The sequence below is a fragment of the Mizuhopecten yessoensis genome, unplaced genomic scaffold (genome assembly GCF_002113885.1).
Source record: "Mizuhopecten yessoensis strain PY_sf001 unplaced genomic scaffold, ASM211388v2 scaffold5991, whole genome shotgun sequence".
Lineage (NCBI taxonomy): Eukaryota > Metazoa > Mollusca > Bivalvia > Pectinida > Pectinidae > Mizuhopecten > Mizuhopecten yessoensis.
The window spans coordinates 57,523-63,597 of record NW_018406325.1 but is presented as its reverse complement, the minus strand read 5'-3'; positions in this window follow the sequence as shown (position 1 = coordinate 63,597).

Here is a 6,075-nt window from a genome sequence, read left to right as displayed (position 1 = left end):
GGGGGGGGTATATTGGAATCACCCTGTCTGGATGTCGTCCGCAGTAATTTGTCCGGAAAACTCCTCCTTAACAAACTGGTGGATTTCATTGAAACTTTGCATGAATGATCGGTATCTTATTGAGTTGTGCACTGGCATTTTAATTTGGGATTTCGACACTTTTTGATGGAGTTATGCCCCTTTGTACGAAATACTTGTTTATTTTTTGGTATTTTTGAAATTGTACATATTCCAATTATTGCACATGCATGAAGGCTAGCGCACCAAGTGTTTTAAAGCGTAGCAACTCTTTCCTTGTGTCTGCCACCACGAAACCTTGTCTTGGCAGTTCTCTTATAGTGGAGTCATTCACTTTTACTGTACTTCATTTTAACTTACCAGTTTCCTCTGGAAAATCTTCAATGTGCAAACACAACAATGTTCCTCTTATACAGGGTTAATGTTTATGGTAATGTGTGAAAGTATATATTTCCTAGTCCAGAATGGAAAATTCCTCCGTTTGGAAACAAAGATCGCGAAAAATGTTTTATAGTATAAAAAATATCTCTACATGCACTGCCGACAATAGTGTTTAATAAGAGACAAGAAAGACACATTAAAGCATGTATCTCTTGTTAGTTGAGGCATAATAGATATTTCTAATTAAAGTATCATCACTGAACAAAGGGTACTGGTGCTGAGATCACCCGGACCTTCTGTATCCAGGACCGGGTAATCACACGTCATATACGGAGTTATCTCACAGGCTGAGATACATTTAGCCGGACATGTAGAGTAAAATTCCCTGATAGTGTTCTGCCTTGTCGGTTACATGAATCGCTTAGGGTGTACATAGACCCTCCTCATGATGTCCATGAACACATTCATTTTTGACACAGCAAGTGTCTAGGTGGGGATCGCGCATACAACGAAATTTGCTTAACGTGGAACTGCATTATCGAGAGATGCGCAATCTATGACTATATATATATATAGCCATTCTGTCCTTATATGGCAGCTGATATCTCCTTATATGGATGCCATGCATTCACATTTCATTCATATGCAAATGTTTTTGGCAGCGACCCCTAGCATTTTCATTTATACCGTAGTGACGCCATTTTGTGGTTCGACAACTTATAGGCAGAGAAAGCATTCTCTTCGATACTTTCTTTATTAGCCATATCATGGACTTAGATAATTCCGTGGCCATATGTATGTGAAAAATACAACAATGCATGTATTTTGTGAGTATACAATTAATAAAAAATATTCTGATTAATTTTCTAACGATGCTGTGCTTGCTGAGAAGCGGATGGTTTCCTCTGACCTACTTACTGTAGTGTTCCTACCTAACTACAGTACACAATTCCCGTCACAATGTTTGGGTCACTAACGTTTTGCTTTATATCACAAATATCACCACTGCAAATAAGCCTGAAATTATACCACTGACCTCTTGAACATGACTATTCTTACCGGCAGAATTAAGAAACTCTCTCCAACGTGTTCTGTCCATTTCAGTTTAGTCACAGAATAAATCGACAGGACAAATACATTAACACAAAAGAACTTTCGTTGAAAATAATATTTGATTATCGTTAAAAAAAGAAGAAATATTTTGTGTTTTTAGTTGTTATTGTTTCAATGCAATTTGATTTAACCGCACAACTTGCGAGGCACGTGATTGTCACGTGATCGTAATTTACATAGCGCGGCAAAATATTGTGACGCTTATGGGCCAAAATGTAAAGCAACTTCTTGGTGCAAATTAGGTAAATCATGACTATTTATATCACTTCTTTCATCTTATTGACTGTTACATTACGACATCGTTAGCTAGGATGAAGTATAACGATACATGTAGTTCTTATAGTTCTTGCTTGAAGTTATTTGAAAGTGAAAGGAGAATTTACATACTGATCATTACGACGACAAAATGAAATCTCGATTTTTTTTCAACTGTATGATATTAAAGACAATTAACAAATGATTTCAATTCTTACTTCATCAATTTGTATTAATATCTTATCAGGTTTCCATATTAATCTATGTCTGATGATAATAGGGCATCTCACTTCCGGTTCAGACAACCTAAAAAAGATCGAAAACAGCTTAGTATTATTATTGCAACATATCGTTTATTACATTTTTTTCTCTCTGGCAAATAAAATATCATAATAAGCGGGTTCCGCCGTGCTGTTATTATTTATTTCTGACGGAATTTCGGACTCCTGTGGAGCAATGCAGAACATTGCACTTGCCAAATACATTTCAAATGTTGCAAGTGGTCAGGTAATAATATGTTTTTAACAGAGGAAATATTTTGGGCAAAATTTTATTGAATTGTCGGGGGCTTGAAATCCCTGAGCACTCATCCCTTCGATGGTCGATTGGCACTCATATTACAGTACTATGCTGACTGAATCATCGAGTATCTTGACGTGTGAACTGAATGCTTTTGTAAAGATTGCGTGGCAAGGTACGTACTCTGAATCGGTGAATAATGTTAATTTCTGACGACATAGACAGTGTGCAATATAAATGAAACTCCAGAATGATACTAGTACCACCCCAAAGCTTGTATAAAGCCAATTTATAGTCCACGTCTCTGACGCACTGTCACCTTATTGTTGAAGTCAATATATTATGTTTTGGGTTCATTGCGTGCGTAGCAAGCTTATCAGATTTTAATGTGTACTGATTCTGTAACTGTTTGTGTATTACACTGCCCGCGCAATATCTGTCCCCTCTCCTCTAACATTTTTATAAACTCGATGTTGAACTGTTGACACTTCCCCAGCATTAATTAAATTGATCAGCGAACCATGATAGAGACGTTTGTACCTGTAATGTCAGTGGTCCGTAGTAGTAACAGGGTACAAGTGTTAAATTTCGAGTTTTTAATCCGAGAATCTTTTTCTTGCATGATGGATAAACAGGTGTTTTTTCTGGTTAAAATTGAAATACATGTAAATAAATTAAAAAAATTAGTAATATATTCATGATTCATTCCACTCTGGCATTTTACTTTAAAAAATGCAAGTTGGGAAAGTACAAGGTGGCTAACCAAGGCAGGTATCTAACTTAATTTTGTGCAACACTATATGGTTCAGATTACATGTGTAGCAAAATAAACTGGAATGGTAACACCTGTCCGAAAATATCTGGATCCGCCCCTGGCCAGTTCTAAATAAAATGAAATAAAACCGTTGAACATGGAAAAAGCATGACTAATAAAAATGACTGTTGAATATTGGATCAAATGCTATACTTTGTAACAATAAAAACAACCAAAACATTAAATGATGTATTCTTTCTTGTATTTCAGGCAGCACAGGAAGATTTGGAAGATGTGAATGAATCGAAAGACTTTTAGAGGCTGCAATTATCAAAAACAACTGGATTGGAACTAAAGATATTATTATCAGCAATAAAGATTTAACACGTGATCATTAAATGGACTGCATTATCACATATATATATATTTTAGATACACTGGGAATACATGATATCTCATCAAAAACTCAAAATTTTCCTTGGTGGAGAACTCCCCTCTAGTTGAGGCCAAAGCTCCCTCACATATCCTCCCCACCTAGTCACTTTCTTAATCGGTTGGTGCATTTTGCAATAGTTAATAGGGCCCATTTTATGGTTATCGAACCCTGTATTGGTATGTCCTGGAATCAGAACGTTACCATTATTTTAATCATACGAAGAGGTGTATGATCTATGGCAAAATCCTAGCTGACCTAAAGACATTTGTGACACACGTGCACTGCTGATGGTCTGTAGGAAATATATGTTTCACCCTCTACCAATAGGCACTACGGAGATATTGCAACAGTCATATAATTATTCATTCCAAAGTCAACTCTTTATTTATGGCAGAAGCAAAGCCCAAAGCTTCTTGAAGCAGTACTTGTTGTTGTTCCTCGGAGGGAAAATACATTTCAGACTATTGTCAACACAGACATTAGATAAGCGTAAGTATTCGTTAACATTATTTTAGGAAATTTAAATGGAGTTTATCCTGCATCTCAACTGACTGTTTTGTGTTGGTTTTTCCTAAAATATTATATATTGCAACATCAAGAAAGCATGTGTCTGGAGTACTTTCAGTACTTTGATTCACTTGGACGTTTATTCAAGCTCGACCTCTGGAACTGCATCGGGATATCGGACGATGTTGAAACTGGTGATGAAGGTGAAACATGTTGTGCATATACATGTTCTTTTTCACTTCGATTGGTTACTCAAAATCACATATTTTGGTCGTCCGAAATCAGTAATTATATTAACTTTTAACAGTGATTAATTGTTCATTATGCAGTTTGTTTTGACTTTGTTTGAGGGCACTTTATGATCATGTAACAATACTAAGAGGTGGAAACTAAGACAACACTACAGCACCATATATAGTGCATCAACAGAAGGCGTCTCCGTGACTTCAGCTGCTGTGATCTACTCGTAGTGAAGCAGACCTAAAACCTATCAATCAATCAATCTCTGTTGCTTTGTTTGTTGATCTTGACTAACCTTACATGGAGCCTGTACCTGTACGGGTATTTGCCACAGGAATGTAGATAAAATAAAGAAGTTTTAAGATATCACTTGAATAGTTTTATCTGTGTCTTAATATTTTTTCTGTTAAATTACATTGCATAGATAACCTTAATTCCAGTGTCAGAACCATCAACTGAACATCTGTTTAAGTTACTTATTACATGTAGCCTGCTAGAATGAAATAAACCTTTAACTTGTTTTGTGCACTATAATCTGTAAAATTAGCCTACGCTATGCAGGTTGACCTGTAGCAAGTTAAAGTTAAAACCTTGATTCAACAATAGATTTATTACCTGTAGCCAATTAAAGTTGAAACTTTGAATAAACAATAGATTAGCCTATAGCCAGTTAAAGTTGGAACCTTGATTCAACAATAGATTACCCTGTAGCTAATTGAAGTTTAAACTTTGATTCAACAATAGTTGAGCCTATAGTCAATTAAATTTGTAACCTTGATTCAACAATAGATTACCCTGTAGCTAATTGAAGTTTGAACTTTGATTCAACAATAGTTGAGCCTATAGTCAATTAAATTTGTAACCTTGATTCAACAATAGATTACCCTGTATCTAGTTAAATTTGAAACATTGATTCAACAATAGATTAGCCTAAAGCCAGTTAAAGTTTAAACCTTGATTCATTAATAGATTAAGAAGTTGCCAATTAAAGTTGAAACTTTGATTCAAATAGATTACCCTGTAGTCAATTAAAGTTGAAGCTTTGATTCAACAATAGATTAGCCAATAGCCAGTTTAATTTGAAATTTGATTTACCAATTGACAAATACCCTGTAGCCAATTAAATTTGAAACCTTGATTCAACAATAGATTACCCTGTATCCAGTTAAAATTGAAACATTGATTCAACAATAGATTAGCCTATAGCCAGTTAAAGTTTAAACCTTGATTCATTAATAGATTAAGAAGTTGCCAATTAAAGTTGAAACTTTGATTCAAATAGATTACCCTGTAGTCAATTAAAGTTGAAGCTTTGATTCACCAATAGATTAGCCTATAGCCAGTTAAATTTGAAATTTGATTTACCAATTGATAAATACCCTGTAGCCAATTAAATTTGAAACCTTGATTTAACAACAAATTAGCCTGTTGCCAATTAAGTTGGATCCTTTAATTATTCAACAATAGATTACCTTGTTTGATTCAATAATGCAATTTTATTGTCGCTCTGTGGAATCTTTTTATTCCTACCGACTTCAATCTCCAAGTTTTGATCGCTTATTTGAAATTAAGTTATTAGCCTCCTTAGTCAATATACAGAGACGTATAGGCCTATTATTCATTTCCATGTTGCAGTACATGTGTATTGGCAGACTTGTCACTCACTTTAAAATTGTCAAAATATAGACTAAAATTTATTATGTTGGTGTTTCGTCGCTCATAACGTGTGATCGAATTTATTTCCTTTGAAACTAAAACGTTCCTGGTACGGGAAAATTACTTTTCAAATGGTAAGCGGTCGACCTCTTTTCTGGTTATGACACATATGGTTGTCGCCCTTTGGTTAGATTCT